At 61.5% G+C, this 15,231-nt stretch overlaps 1 protein-coding gene across 3 annotated transcripts in view; it reads left to right on the forward strand.

Annotated features, from left to right (window-relative positions):
- SHISAL1 (shisa like 1) overlaps positions 1-15,231 on the forward strand; it is a 130,416-nt gene that overhangs the window by 50,885 nt on the left and 64,300 nt on the right. Inside the window, exon 1 of one of the 3 annotated variants that reach the window (XM_072742495.1) lies at positions 4,882-5,117. The exons of 1 other annotated variant lie outside the window; for it this stretch is intronic. The gene's annotated coding sequence lies outside the window, so the exon portion shown is untranslated. Of the gene's footprint in view, positions 1-4,881; positions 5,118-5,739; positions 5,834-15,231 lie in introns of those variants that run through there. One more of the 3 variants, XM_026017288.2, reaches the window with a different exon arrangement.

Here is a 15,231-nt window from a genome sequence, read left to right on the forward strand (position 1 = left end):
CTGGACCCGGCGACCAGCTCCCTGCCTCCAGGCTCTCAAGTCTCCTCCAAGCGACAGTGACCACAGCAGCGGCTTTGATGCACTGAGCACCTACTATGTGCCTGGCTCTGAGCAGTCAAGACACCTTCCAGATGAGCACACACAGGCAGCGCAGGCTCAGCGCAAAGTCCTCTTCGTCCCTGGGCTGCCCTCCGGACCCGGCCCTGCGACTGCGGGGAGGCTGCAGCTTTTTGCCCATTGGGAGAGCATAAGCAGCAAGGTCACAGGGTGGCCATGACCTAACTGGCCTCCCGCCTGGGCAGTGGTGGGGGGGTTCAGGGCTGGGCGGCAGAGGCCTGGCTGCTGGCTGCCTCTTCCTACCCTCCAGGGGCTTGTGTCCTCTGACAATAAAGTGGAGGGGATGGACTTGATGCCTACCCCCCCCCCCCCCCGCCCTTCACAGTGCTTTATCCAGAGGTGGAGGCAGCATGGGTGCTTCAGCCTCTTTGGATGGAGAAGGAAACAGGCTGCAGGCAGTGAGTGACCTGCCTGTCACCCCCATCCACTCCATAGGAGGGGCCAAGTGGCCAGATGGCCCAGAACCGAAGCCCCGAGCCAGGCCAGCAGTTCAAATCCTGGCTTGGCCTCATCCTCCATGGGTGACTCTGAGGGTGGGATTTCAATCATCTGTGAGCCCCAGTTTCTTGTTTTGAATTCTGGAAATGGGGGCTCGGGGTGGGAACCCTAAGATCTTGACGAAGGAGAGGCCCTTGGGAGGGCAGAGGCTGCTCCCCAAAGGAGGGGGGTTGAGGGGAGACAGTGTAGAGGCTGGGGGCCAGCTGGTGGTGCTCACTCTGGCTGGCAACCCCCCCACCCCCCAGCAATTACCTTGCTCCCTCCCCAAAGGGGGGCTTACTGTACAGACCGCTGCTGAATGCCTCGTGCCCCCAACTTCTAATTAAATGGCAGTGATTTTGACGTGGCAGGTGATCTTCTCAGGAGGCCTGGCTTTAAATTTAGCTCCCTCCCCAGCCAGCCCTTTGAAAAGGCTGCTCTCCACGGAGAGAGTGTGAGTCATCCACAGGCCTCCCTCCCGCCTGCCCTGGTGAGCAGCAGCGTTTGCGGGGGAGCAGGCCTCCCGAAGGCAGAGAAATAGTAAATAGGGATGGTATTAAAGGCGACAGTGCATGTGGAGCTCAACACACAGTAGGCTCAGAAATGGGGAGTCTGTAATTACCTGCACACTCGCCCTCGCCTCTCCCTCCCCCAGCCCGGCCCCCGGAGGGGACGCAAATATTTGTGGTCCCGGGACCGGATGCTGGTGTCCAGGCTCAGCTCACCTAGCCCCCAATGGCCCTTGGAGCCCACTCCTCCTGCTCCTACAGATGCACAGCCTGCTGGCTGGGGCTCCGAAGCCTGAAGACTCTCCCCACCCCCAAAGATACCTTCTTGTGCCCCTAGAACTTGGGGACGTTACTTTATATGGCAAGAAGGAAAAAAAAGGAACTTTGCAGATGTGATTTAGGAAGGGTCTTGAGATGGGGGATTATCCTGGATTATTGGAGGCCCCCAAGTGCGATCCCAGGGTGGACCTTCTGTAAAGGGAGCTCTGACGTCCTCGGAGGAGCAGGCCACCCAAGGAGGAGCACAGAGATATGGACAGATGCTGGCCTTGAAGGGCTCCGGAGTGACACGGCCACAAGCCAAGGAAGCTGGCAGCCACCAGGAGCTCGACCAGTCCTCCCCTCGAGTCTCAGAGGGAGGCATCCCTGCCCACACCTGACTTGAGCCCAGGGACGCTGGTTTTTGGCCTCCTGGCCTCCAGAACTATAAAGGAATAATATGTGTGGTTTTAAGTCACCAAGTTTGGGGTCACTGGTAGTGGCAGCCATAGGAAATCAGTGCACAGCAGTTGGGAGGAGTGAATGTACTCGCCCTCTGTCGCACGGCCCAAGTCCGAAGGGCCAATAGGAAGGAGGGGTTGCTGGGGATGACAAGTGGAGACAAAGACTGGAACAGGAGAGGGGAGCCTGTGCAGTGGTTGCAGGGGTCACAGTTGGTCAGTGCCAACATGCCCAGGCTTTTTCCTGCCCACTCGGGACCTCCTGGAAAAACAGAAGGGACACTGAGGCAGATGGAGTACCAACCGAGTGCCAGGTGCACATTTCTTTCCGGACATACTCTCCCATCTAATCTTTATGTTGACACTTTGTAGTGGATAAAATCACCCCTATTTTGCAGATGAGAAAACTGAGGCTCAGGGAGGCAGCCTCACTTTGCCCAAGGTGGGGGAGCCAACCGTAGGGAAGGGGAAGGCACGGCCTCCAGGGAGCAAGGTGAGGGCAGCCCCACTGCACACAGTGGTGGGGAGTGGGCTTGAGGCCTCCTAGGGAAACCCCAGCGGCTAGCAGCCTCCGTGCGTGTCTGGCTGCAGACAGGGCTGGGAAGGCGGGCTGGGCCCCCAGTGCCAGGAAGGGGTGATGGGGTTTGTGTTTGATCAGCAAGCAGAAAATCGGGGTCGATGGAGGTTTAACATCCCGAGTCATCACTGGACTGGGCTGTGAGCCTCTTTGGGGCAGTGAGCTCATCTCACCTCTGGGTGTCTCGTACCAGACAAGGGACAGGCCCAGAGCCCTGCTCAGTGACGTGAGAGGGGACGAGGGATCGTCCTGAATAACAAGGCTTTGCGGTATACCCTGAACACACCACACACAGGCACACAGATCCCACACACATGGACTCACACACATACACAAATGCACAAACACCACACACACCCCATATACACACACACCCACACCATACATATACATATATCATACCCACCTCACATACACACAAGCATCACACACCACACATTGTACATGCACACACCACACCCCACATACACACAAATGCCACACACATACATAAACACACGCATACCCCACTCTGTACAGCCTCGGTGCCCCCCAGGATACAGTCTCTGGCTAGAGAGGACAGATGCCTCAAACCTGAATACTTCCCCCACCAGCACTTTGGCCTGTTTCTTAACCTTCCTTGTCCTTGGTTTCCACCACAACAAGGGGGGATCACGGGCCCCCTCTCGGGAGGGTCTGCAGGTGCCAGGAGAAATGTGTCACGGATCCTGCCTCATTGAATCCTCACATGATCCTGTGAGGGGACTGCTGCTGTGATCTCCGTAGGGAAGAACACTGCCCCAGGTGGAGAGCCTGTGACGAGGGGAAGTCAGGGGGGTGTGGAGGCAGCCCTGCCTCTTGCGGGCTGTGTGGCTCAGGGCAGGTGTCCTAACCTCTCCCCGCTCCCTCCAGGGCAGGTGTCCTAACCTCTCCCGCTCCCTCCGTCTGTAAAACAGGAGGGACACCACCCAGTGCTGTGGGGAGGAATAAATAAAACACAGTGCACGAAGGGCTCAGGCCGGTTTCTGGTGAGGTTCAATCAATGTCTGTAAATGTCTGTAAACATGAAGCCAGAGGAGTTTGCACTGGAGGGGACTCACTTGCCCTCTGGGGCACTCACATGCACTCTCCCTCCCCAGATGACCAACTGACAGCCATCCTCAACACCACTCCCTCTTCGGGGTCCCTGCAATGTACCCCCTCCCCTGCATTCCCTACCACTGGAGGTCAGGGGGCCTGGGACCCCTGAGGAAAGTGGGGGAGACCGGCTTACTGAGGTTGGCTCTCTGACTTGAGGCCACGCAGGGTGTAGCACACCTGTGGGGTACAGGGGAGGAGTAGAATGGGAGGCCAATAGGAAGGAGGGGTTGCTGGGGATGACAGGTGGAGACAAAGACTGGAACAGGAGAGGGGAGCCTGTGCAGTGGTTGCAGGGGTCACAGTGGTCAGGGAAGTTGGGTTTTCCCATCAGAAACTGAACAGAGCATCCTCTCTGATGAGATGGATCTTCCTGCCCCAGCCTGATCTTGCCACTCACCACCTGGGCCTGACCCTGACCACCTGGGTCTGACCCTGCTAGTGACCGCCTGGACCTGATCCTGACCATCTGGGCCTGACCCTGCCACTGACCACCTGGGCCTGACCCTGACCACCGGTGCCTGGTCTGGCAGGAAGGAATGCCTCCCTTGACAAGAACAGCCCAGGGAGGCAGCCTGCGGGCGCCAGGCCCTCTGCCAGGACGGGGCCCACCTGCCAGGAGGGGGTCTGTGTTACCAGAGGCAGCAGGAGTAGGGGGAGCACCCGGGAGGGAGGCAGGTGATGGGGGGGGGGAGGCTGGGGAGCCGGGGATGGAGACAGGGTGGGGGGAGGCAGAGAGACGCGGCAGGAGGGAGGAGAGAAGCGGAGGAAAAAGTAGAAAGGACGCAGGGAGGAAGGAGAGAAGGGAGGGAAGGACGGACGATAGTGAGAAGAAAGAAGGAGCCACCAAAGGAAGGAAGAAGAAAGACTGCGAAAGAGAAAGCGAGAGGAGGAGGAGGAGGAGGAGGAGGAGAGGAAGAGGGAGAGCGGGAGGGAGCAAGGAGGGAGGAGGGAGAGCGGGAGGGAGAGAAAGAAAGAGGGAGAGAGCCCGGGAGCGCGAGCGAGGCGGAGGGGGCGGGCGCGGCGGCCGCGGGGGAGCGCGGCGAGGGCAGGACGGCGGGGAGCGCGGCGGGAGGGGGCAGCAGAGGGCGCGGAGGAGCGCAGGAGTGGAGTGTGGCGGCGGGCGCGGGGCCGGCGGGCATGAGCGCGGCGGCGGCGGCGGCGGCGGCGGGCGCGGCGCGGGGCGCGGGGCCGGCGGGCGGGCGGCAGGCGCGGGCCGCCCAGTAGCCGCGGGGTCCGGCGGGCGGGGGCGGGGGCCGGGGCGCCGGCCGGAGTCCAGCCCCAGCCCCAGCCCCAGCCCCAGCCCCGGCCCCGGCCCCAGCCCCGCGGCCGCGCCGCGCCCCGCGCGCCCAGGAGCCCGAACCCCGAGCCCCGAGCCCCGAGCCCCAGCCCCAGCCCCAGCCCCAGCCCCAGCCCCCGGCCGCCGGGTCCCCGCAGCCTCCGGGGCCGGGACAACTGTTGCGGCGGCGGCGGCGGCGGCGGCGGCGGCGGCGGCGGGGGGGCTCCGGGGGCGTGGGCGGCCCCGCGCCCCGGCAGGCGGCTCACCCCGCGGGCGCCGGCTCCCGGCGGCGGAGCGAGGAGCGAGCGCGCGGCGGGCACGAGGTGAGCGGCGCCCCGGGCGGGCGGGCGGGCGGGCGGGCGGGGGAGGGGCGCGCCGGCCGGGTCCGCGCCCGGGGACAGGGGCGGGGCGGGGCTCCGGCGGGGGCGCGGGGGCAGGGGCGGGGGCAGGGGCGCGGGGGCAGGGGCGCGGGCGCGCGGGCCGGAGCGGTGGGCGCGCTCGGTGCCGGGGGTCCGGCGGGCCTCGGAGCGGGGAGTCGGGGGCGGGAGCCGTGGGGGGTCGCCGGCGCCCCGGCTGCTCGAGGTCGGGTCGCTGAGCCCCGGGGAGGAGGGAGGAGGGAGGAGGGAGGAGGGAGCCCGGGGCGCGGGTGCGAGGAGCGGTCCGGAGCGCGTGGTGCGGGTCGCGGCAGTTGGGGCCGGAACGCGCGCCCGAGCTGGGCACCGCGTCCTGGGCACCGCGTCCTGGGCACCGCGTCCCGGAGCGCAGAGCCGCGAGCCCGAGCGCCGGACAGAGTTCCGGAGGCTCGCGGGGCACCCGGCCGGTTCCGGGGCCCCCGCGGGGCGGCGCGGGCCACCGGGAAGACCTCCCCAAGAGCGCGCCCCTGGCCCCCCGCCTGCCGCGTGGCCCCGCCGGAGCCGCCGCCGCCCCCCGGGGCCCGAGTCCGTATTGATCCCGCGCCTGGGGCCGGGCGGCCGGGCGGCGGCCTCCGAAGCTCGTTAGCGCCAGCGGTTGCCGGCAACGGGACCCCAAGCCTCTTCAGGTTATATTTATTCTAATTATTATTATCATTATTAGTGTTAGTATTTGTTAGTCAGCCGGAGGAAGAAGAATGGAGGAGGCAATGCCAGCGCGTCCTGGCGCCTCCAGCTGTCCTCTCTTTGGAGAAAGAGCCTGTGCCGGCGGGTGGGCCAGGCCCGCTGGGTGGCTGTGCGCCGCGGGGGGGGGGGGGGGGGGGGGCGCCCCGGGGGGGGCGCCCCGGGGCGGTGGGGCCGGTGGGGCCAGGGACGGGGAGTTACATAATCTGCCGTGGGAGTCTGTCTGTGTACCTCTGTGTGTCTCCCCTGCCTCTCTGGGCCTCTCTGATCCCTGCGCTTAGTGGCTGCTCCTGCCCCAGGAACCCCAGACCTGGATGGTTGGAGCAGAAAGTGCCTTGCACCGGGAATCATAGCGGGTGGCCTGGAGCCCTGCTCTTCCCTGGCTAGGGTGACCTTGAGGGGGGGTTGCTTGACCCCTCAGAGCCTCTGTTTCCCCATCTGTAGAGTGGCACAGGAGCCTTTGCCACCTCTGAAGGTTGCACTGAGAAGGCCCTGTCTCTTCTGATGGCGTGCTGTTGGCTGTGTGACCCCAGGTGGCTTCCTGTCCTTCTCTGGGCCTCAGTCCCCTCGTCTATAGAATGAGGGCCTTGACCCCCCCCTGTAGCTAAGATGGCTTTAGTCACTGGTGTCTTGTGAACCTCCCGCTGAGCTGTGATTGAAATGCTGTTGAGCCAGCAAGCTAGGCCCCATTTGGAGCCAGACTTGGGGGGAGGGTTCCCCTCCATCATCCCTTGTTTCTTCACCTGTCAGTTGGTCTGACCGTGACCAGGAAGCGTGTGGCCCAGTGGAACATTGCACCGACAGGCAGACTTCGGGATATGGTTGGAAATGACTTTTGAACCAGAATGAGAATAAACTCTGGGTCCCTGGTGCCAGCTCAGGACAAACCCCATGCTGATCAGGGTTGTCCAGAATTGCAGGGTCCCCTCCCCCCCAGCCCCTGAATCTGTCACTGCTCAGGGTAGGATACCTCCCTGCGAGCAATCCATCTCTCCAGGGAGGCCGTTTGCCACACCCGGCCTGACCTGCGGTTGAGCTTTGGAGAGGGAGGTGGCCAGAAAGCCAGAAAGTTCTCCGTTGGCCAGGTGGCTCCTGCGCGCGTTGCGGGGGGGGGGGGGGGGGGGGGGGGGGGGGGGGCTCAAGGTGAAAGCCCCAGGTAGGGGTTTTGCCAATTTCTTTAATGTCACTGTCACGCTGAGTTCCTGGCTCTATCTCAGGCATCTGGGAGCCACGGGACTGTCGGGGAGGTGAGGAGAAGCCGTTTGGCTTGGAGCTGCGGGTGTATGTGTGTGAGAGTGTGTAAATGTGTGCGAGAATGTGAATGTGTGAGAGTGTGTGCTGTGAAAGTTTGTAGCAGCCATGGTGTGTGTGCAGACGTTGTGGCGTGAATGTGTGAGTGTGAGCATCTGTGGTGTGTGTGTCCATGTATTTGTGCGAGGGTGAGTGTGTGTCCCACCACCAATCCCGGGCCACCCAGCCTGAAGCCTGTCCGATGGATGGGAGGGGTGGGGGCAGGGCCAGTGCTGCTCAGACTTTGGCAGGTGAGAAAAGAGGGGGAGGGAGGCCTGCGCCCCCCCCCCCCAGACGCGGAGAGCCACTCCCGTCCTCCCATCGTCCATCCACTCATTGCTTCACGCAGACCGCCCAGCGAGCCCCCGTGGCTGCTGCCGAAGGGCATCAGCTCTGCCCTTGGCAGCTCTTGAGGACACAGCCCCTGATGAGCTAAGGGGTTAGGGCCCCGCCTGGGGGCAGCCCAGGCGGTGGGGGCGCAGGTGGGGAGCACCTGCCCCAGAGACTCAGGGCAGGAGGGCTGCCAGGGGAGCCTGGTCCAGAAGGCAGGCCTGAATCAGCCAGAAGGGAGGAGCAGAAGGTGTTCTGGGCAGAGACCCTCGGTGGGTGATGATGCAGATTGGGGGGCGGGGAGGGCTGCAGGACGAGGGAGACAGGCGGCAGATGGTGCAGCCATGTGGGCCAGGCGCCAGGGAGCTGGACGCCCCCCCTCCTGCCCCCGACGTTCTGGAGGGTTCAGAGGCAGGGGTGGGGCAGCGAGGAGGGGAGGGTGGGTAGGTTTGGAGCTGGGACACTTGTGCGGTTCCTGGGTGGGGGCGGGGGGGGGAGCCCGGGGTTGGGATGGTTAGAGGGAAGGGTAGTTTGGGAGGACAAGATGGGTCTGGTTTCCAGCCCTCTAGGACAGTGGCCCTCCCGCTTCCGGCCACACTGCGGAGAGGAGAGGAGTGCCCGGGGCCAGGGGCTTCCGAGGGAGCGAGGGAGGGAGGGAGGCAAGTGGACACCAGATCGGGCCACTTCCACTGTCTGCATGTAACACATGACTTTGCTGACACGTGCGCAGGGTGGCACCTCCGCGGCAGTGGGCCGGCACCTGTAGCGGGAGCAGAAGGCCTACTATGTGCCAGGCGTTGCGCTGAGCAGGCTCCGAGCCCCAGCGCCCCCTTTGATCCTCACACCATCTGTGTGGACTGGTCAGTACGGATGTGGCTGTGCAGACAAAACCTCAGAAGGGTCCAGAATAACCCAGCTGGGATCCTGCTCACAACGGCTCCACTACTCCTCCCGGAGCCCGGCCCTGGCCCCACAGCAGTCCTTCGAGCCGCTGCCAGTCAGGGCCTCTGGAGTCTCATTTCCGAGACATCGTTCTGTTTACTCTGCTCTGGACCGAGCCGGAGCGTGGCCCCATCCTATGCTCAGATGGCAGCCGTCACCTCCCTTCTTGGGGACATGCTCCCTCTATTCACTCGGCCCCTGTTGGTTTGCTTCTCCCTAGCTGAGTCACACCACAGATTCACATTGATCCTATGATGAACTGAGAGCCCCATCCCCAGCTCCCCGCAAAAAGTGGCTTTTTCCCAGCCCAGCTGCTCTTTCTAGAAGTTACTGAAATAATAGTCAACTTCTAAGAACAGGAGGACCTTGTGTCCTAAACACTCTTCTGTAGGGTGGAGTCCTGAACACCTGGAGCTGGCAAAAGCAAGGAGGGTGACCAGAGGCCTGGGCCACACCCTCCTGGGGACTGCAGGTGCCCCCCTACTCTGTTGGTTTTGGTCTCACTCTGCACAAAGCCAGGCAGGAAGGAAAGCCCATCTCCTCCTCTCTCCATCCCTCTCTTTTTTTCCCTCCTGACTTCCTTCCTCCAGCTAGCACATTCCTTGACCCCTTCTCTGTGTGTGATACCCACCCCCCACCCCCACCAGGAACATAGAGAAGATCCCAAGGCCCCTCAGTCCTGTCCCCATGGAGTCCCTGCCTAGAGATGACCAGGGTTCAGTTTGTGTGGCGACTGAAATAGATAATTCTCTGGGACCATGGCTGCTTTGACACCCCTGACCCTATTAACATACACCCCACGTGTCAGCTAGGCCCACTTGTGACAGGCCCCTCCATCCTCTTCCCCTTGACTGTGACCAGGTTGGAAATGTTCTGGAAAGCCTTCTCTGGGCCTCCTGACTTTGCCACTCCCTGGCCTGTCACTCGCCCTCTGAGTCTCTGTCTTCCCAGTCAGCGATGCAGATGCAGGACGCGAAGGTTGCAGGACGCAAAGGTTGTCGGCAGGGGGGACGGACTGGTAGGGTCTTGGGTATGGGAGCCCCCATTCTCCATAGCCTAAAGTTGGGGGAATCAGGCAAAGACGGGGACCCCAGCACATCTGGGGCCCATGTGCCACACTAAATAGAGGGGCAGCCCGAGGAGCTGCTGCTATGGGTCCCGAGAGGGAGCTGGCAACGTGCCCGCGTACCCGGTTACAGATGGGGACACTGAGTCCAGAGCTCATGGCAGACTTGGTAGGTGTTTTTCAGAACCCCCCCCCCCCCCCCCCCCCCCCCGCCAGGCTGCCTGGGATGGGGGATCGGCAGGTGGCATTTTTACTCCCTTTAGAAAAAAGGCTCCAGACACCCCACCCCCCAGCCCCACCGGGGCCCATGGCCACTGGAGCAGAAAAGCAGGAGCCAGAGGAAATGCAAATGCCTCCCATCCCGGATTTCCGGACCTGGGCCCTGAATGGAGCCTTTGCTTTGCAGGTTGCCAGCCTGCCCCCTCCCCGCCCCCCGCTGGGGCGCGCTCCCATCACCGCCCATCTGTCCCCACGCACGGGTACCTCGGCAGATGCGTGCAGACTCGCCTCGAGAAATTAAGAAATAATGCATGAGTTTCCCAAATTACACCCATTTAACACTGAATTAAGTTCTGGAAGCTCTTAACAGAGCCCTGGGAGGGAAATTTTTTTTTTTTTTTTTGTTCACACTTCCCTGGAAAATGAGACAAACCGTGATCTTTTCAAACCCAGCTACATAATCTGATTATTCTTGGCTGGCAGGCGTCAGGGAAGTGCCCAGCGGAGGGCAGAGATGGCTCGGCCACCGCCGCGGGATCTGCACGGGTAAAGTTTGCCTCCTGCGCCAGATTCTAGGCTCCTCGGTGCCCGATGGGCTCCGAATAAAGTGCCACTTTCTCGGATACGGGCACAAATTAAAAATAAAGGCAAATTCCTTCCATTATCCAGCGTGAGAATTTCCTCCGCGGCTCCCCGAGCTAGTTACGGAAACGAGGGTGATTTGCTTTCACTTCGGGCTCCTTTTCTTTTCGGGGAGAATCTTCCGCGTGCAGCTGGATTTGTAGACACACAGCAAATGCGTTTAGCTGCATCCATTCCACATTCCTGGATCACCTACCCTGTGTGCCCCCGGACACGGTGCCAGGCCCCGGGGACCAGAGACCATGAAAACGGGCCCCGGTGGGTTCGGGAGTGTGTTTGTTGGGGGCAGCACGGGATAAAACAGGCATCTGCGAGGTCCCGCCCTGCCTGAACAGGCAAGGAGGGCTCCCTGGAGGAGGTAGCTTTTGGCTTGGGTCTTAAAGGGTTTGTAGGAGCGTGCCTGGCCCAGAAGCGGGCAGAGGGCATTTCAGAAAGAGGAACAGCCCGATGCGAGTCTCTCACAGCCTTGGGCTCCCAGTGGCATCTTCCAATTTTCACATTGGCAGATTGCCCCTTCGTATGCATTACCTTCCGGCACCCTCGGGAAATCCCAAGGCCAACCTCTGAGTCTCCCTCTCCCTAAGGAGAATGGAGCCCAGAGAGGAAGCAGGTGCTTGCAGTCACAACCAGAGAGGGCTCTGGAGCTCAGGGTTTTGGGTGGGTCCCGTGGGCTCTGTGGGGTAGGGGAATAAGTCTTAGCCACCAAAAATGGAAATCCTAAACATGAAATCATAGAACCACAGACATTAATACCAAGGTCTAGAGAGTCCCCTTCCTCCTTCCCCCTGAGCCCTGTTCCTCCTCCGCCTGGAGCAGAGGCTGGGCTTCAGGACGTGGGGCCCGGGATGCCTGTGCTAGAGGCTGCCAGCACCGAACCTCAGTCCCTACATCCAGAAAATGGGGGCAGACAGCCTCTCTGCCGTTTGCAGGAAGCCAGGTATTGTCACTGAGCCCCAGAGGCCCGGCCTCGAGGGTCCAGCATGCCCCCAGGGGCTGGTTTCTGCGGCTTCTGCTGTTGCAGCGTTTCCAGTTCTGGGAGCAGGTGGGGAATGTGGCATCATCTAGGGTATGACTGTGGAATCTGATCCCTGGGATCCCGGGGCCTTTGGGGAATGAGCTGAGCCTCTGAGGTGAGGCCCATCGTCAGGGCAACAGCAGGGCTGGAGGGAGGCTCCTGGCCCAGATGGCTGGAAAGCGGGTGCTGGGGCTCCATCTGCCACCCTGGCCTCTGTTTCCTCATCTGCAAAAAGGGGTTATTGTGGGAACCAGATAAGATTTGGAGAGGTGCTTCGTGAGCACGGAGCATGCATCCACAGACACGTGAGTTCTCACTTTGTAACGGGGAGCAGGACTGTCAGTGTTGCACTGCTCATACTGCTCCGGCCCTTCCTGCAGCAGCCGCACCCGCCCGTCCCTGAACCTTCGGAGCAGGGGACTCCATGGCAGTGATTGTTGACTGAATGACAAAATGAGTCCCCGGAGCCACCAGACCTGGTGGTGCCCGGCCCGCCCAGGGTGGGTGGGGGCAGCGTAGGGTGGCCCGGGGCCAGCTCCAGCTCATCCTCCTGGGCTCACACCCCAGCTCCAGCATCAGGCCGCTTGTTTCACTCCAAACCTCAGTGTCCTCATTTGCAAAAATCAGGGTGATAATGTTGATAATAAGAATAATAAGTTACAAGGGTGGCTTTGAGGGTTACAGGAAAGAATCATAATGTCCGGGTTCCCAGGTCCATCACAGTGATGTCCGTAATTCCTTATCCCAGAACTCTGGAGGGACCATCAGGGCTCCAATCCCAGTGTCCCTCCCTGCTGGCTGTGCGGTGACCTTGGGCAAGTTACGTGACCTCTCTGAGCCTCAGTGTCCTCCTCTGAAGATGGGAATAGCACTCACCTCACAGGGTTCTCTCAAGAACTGAGTAAATCCAAGGACTGTGCTTGGTGCAGAGGCTGACGCGTAGTTAAGTGCTCAGTAAACGTTACTGTCATTACCACCACCGTTCCACTTAATGACAGAGACACCCAGGAGGCACGGTTGCAGTGGTGCTTCTCTCTGTCCTCCAAGGGTGGAGACCACGTCACTCCTGATTTAGTGCTGTGACCCGGGCCTCACTCAGGTGTGCTGGACAGGATGGACAGATGGGCGGGCCGATGGATGGATGGATGGATGGATGAGTGAAGGGAAACATGAAGGGAGGGGGGAGGACAGCCGTGAGGACACGTTACAAGCCTAGGATCAGGGCAGCTGGGGAGGGGGCTTCCCTTTGAGGGCCTTGAACAATGAGGTGGGATGAGTTTTATAGGCATCTCTCTTCTCTGCACAAATGTCTCTTGTCCCCTGCTCCAGGGCACCGGGCATGGGGGCCCAGGCCACCTGGTGCCCCTGATAGTTTGACTGTGAGCTGGACAGAGCTGAGTTCAGGCCTTTGCACAGGAGAGTCCCAGGGCAGCTCTGAACCTCCACTTGCTCCTCCACAGTAGGGCCGAGTGCTGCCTGCCTTTGGGGGGATGGTGACGCGCAGAGATAACGTGTTTGAGCGTAGTTTGTAATCTGTGAAGCTACGCTGGAAGTCGGAGGAGGTGTTTGGACTCCATACGGTGGGGGACAGGTTGCACGGGAGGCTTTGGAGCAGGGGTGGCACGCTGCAGGCAGAGATTTCGGAACACCAGCTTGCGAGCCATCTGAGTTCTTCCAGACGGGGCCCAAAGCACGGGGTCAGGGAAGGGGCAGGACCAGGGTGCCGCCAACCCAGGGCAGAATTAGGCCTGCTGACCCTGGGTGCCACAGCACCAGATCCCAGGCTGGCGGGAGCCCCGACCTGCTGGGGAGACCCGTGAGTTGCCCCCCAGCCCCCGCGCTGGGTGCCCTCTAGACCCCATCCAGTTTCATCCCCGGAACATTCCGTGAGCAAGGACAGGTTACCACTCCTACCCGAGAAGTGACTTCCCTGTGAGCACACAGCTGCTAAGTAGCAAAGCCAGGACTCGGATCTGGCAGTGTGGACTCTCCCCCGCGGTGCGAGGCTGGCTATGCGCAGCAGTCAGGAGGGGCGCGGGCGTGGGGGCCACAGTCCTGGGCACCCCCTCAGTAGTGTGTGGCCTTGCCAAGCCGCCTCCCCTCTGTCTCAGTATCCTCCTCTGTGAGATGGGGTCCACAGCAGGGCCTCGAGGGGCCGGGCAGAGTGTTCCAGAAGCCAGCCCCTGACACATTGCACTCATCTGTCACCATCATGGAGCTCATTCTTTTTGGAGGAGAGAGATGCAGGGGAGTGAGACCCTGGGGAAGGGGTGGGGTCTGGGTGGGCTTGTTCTGGGGTTGCCCCAGCATCATCTGGGCCCAGAGATGAGGGCAGTGGGGTCTTTAATATCTGGCACCTGCTTTCCGCAGCCACCCGTGGCCTCCTCAAAGGAGTCGGGTGTCAGATAGGGGTGTGCAAACCATCTGCTTGGGTGCATGTGGCTTGTGGTCTGCAGGAAGATTGGGCACAGTCGCCTATCCTGCCCGGGGTCTGAGCCCCGCTCGGTAAGGGACCGAGCCAATGTGGATGATGACAGAGGTTGGAGGAACAGTTTTGCATGGAAAAAGGGGTCGGAGCCGCAAGGAGGCCTTCCCAGAGGAGGTGGCACCCCAGGAGGTGGAGTATGAGATGACCAGGTCAATGAGCAAGGGCTGGAGGGGCATCGAGGCAGAAGGGACGATGCACATGGGACACAGAAAGGGAGTTGGCAAACTTTGGGCACATGGGCTGGGCCGTCCCGGGTGTTGGTGGAAGCAGAGCAGGTGAGGCTGTAGCATTCGTGGTGGGCTGACCTCCAAGGTCTCTGCAAGTTAAGGAGCGTTTGTCCCCTGCTGTGGTCATAGGGATAATGTTAAGGAGTGTTTGTCCTTGGCCGTGGTCACCAGAGATCATGACGGCCCTTTACAGTTGCTTGCGTTGCGGCTCAGCTCAGCACCCGGCGTACTTTGCTGAGGAAGGCAGGTTGCAGCCTCCAGCTCCGTCCAGGCCTCCAGGCTCCCATGTGGCCCCCTTGCCTGGAACACCCCCTCCCCCAGCCCAGGTCAGTTCTTCCTGGGCAAGCAAAGCCTTCTCTTCCAGGGACAGGACATCTCCAGGGGGTCCTGGACCTGAGCTCAACCTGGGAGCACAGACCCCCAGCCGGGGTGAGCCCCAGGCTGTCTCCCGCGGCCCCACAGGCCTGCAGGTGGGACGTCCCAGCCTGGTCACCCAGGGCAGGGGGCGATTTCTGGGCAGGGTGAGGGAAAGATTAGGAGACTTTTCTCCTGAAATTCAAACAATTGGACAATCTGTTCTGGATCGATTTAGAAGCAGTGAAGTGGGAAAAAAAATCAGAAAATATAGTGTGAAAGCTATTTTCTCTCTCTTTCAGTTGGGAAGAGGGATGAGCAGTTTATTTGTGGACTGTCCAAGGCCATGGCCGAGGCCTCTTACCTCCTCGCTGCCCCTCCACCATGGGAACCCCTCAATCCCCCCACTCGCTGCCTCCTCCTCCCCCATCTCCTCTGTGCCGTGCCCGGGGCAGGGCTGGGCAGCCAGAGCAGGGTCTCAGGGGGGCATCAGTCCCGGCTCCAGCCTCCGCCAGGGCCACAGGCGTGGACATTGCCAAGATGCACAGCCCGGCTAGGTCCGTCCGTCCTGTGCAGACAGCAGGTGGGGACGCGTGGATGGGGCCCCCCTGCCTGCGCCGGACCGAGGCCTCTGCTCTGCGTGCCGAGGACAGGCATCTGCCTGGGTCTAATTCCTGAATCCTGGAGGGCTGAGAGTCAGGGGTGGCACGTAGTAGGTGCTCAGTGAAAATTTCCAGGCTGAATGGTGGATGGGAGGGAGAGAAGCGAGA

The sequence above is a fragment of the Vulpes vulpes genome, chromosome 16 (assembly GCF_048418805.1).
Source record: "Vulpes vulpes isolate BD-2025 chromosome 16, VulVul3, whole genome shotgun sequence".
Lineage (NCBI taxonomy): Eukaryota > Metazoa > Chordata > Mammalia > Carnivora > Canidae > Vulpes > Vulpes vulpes.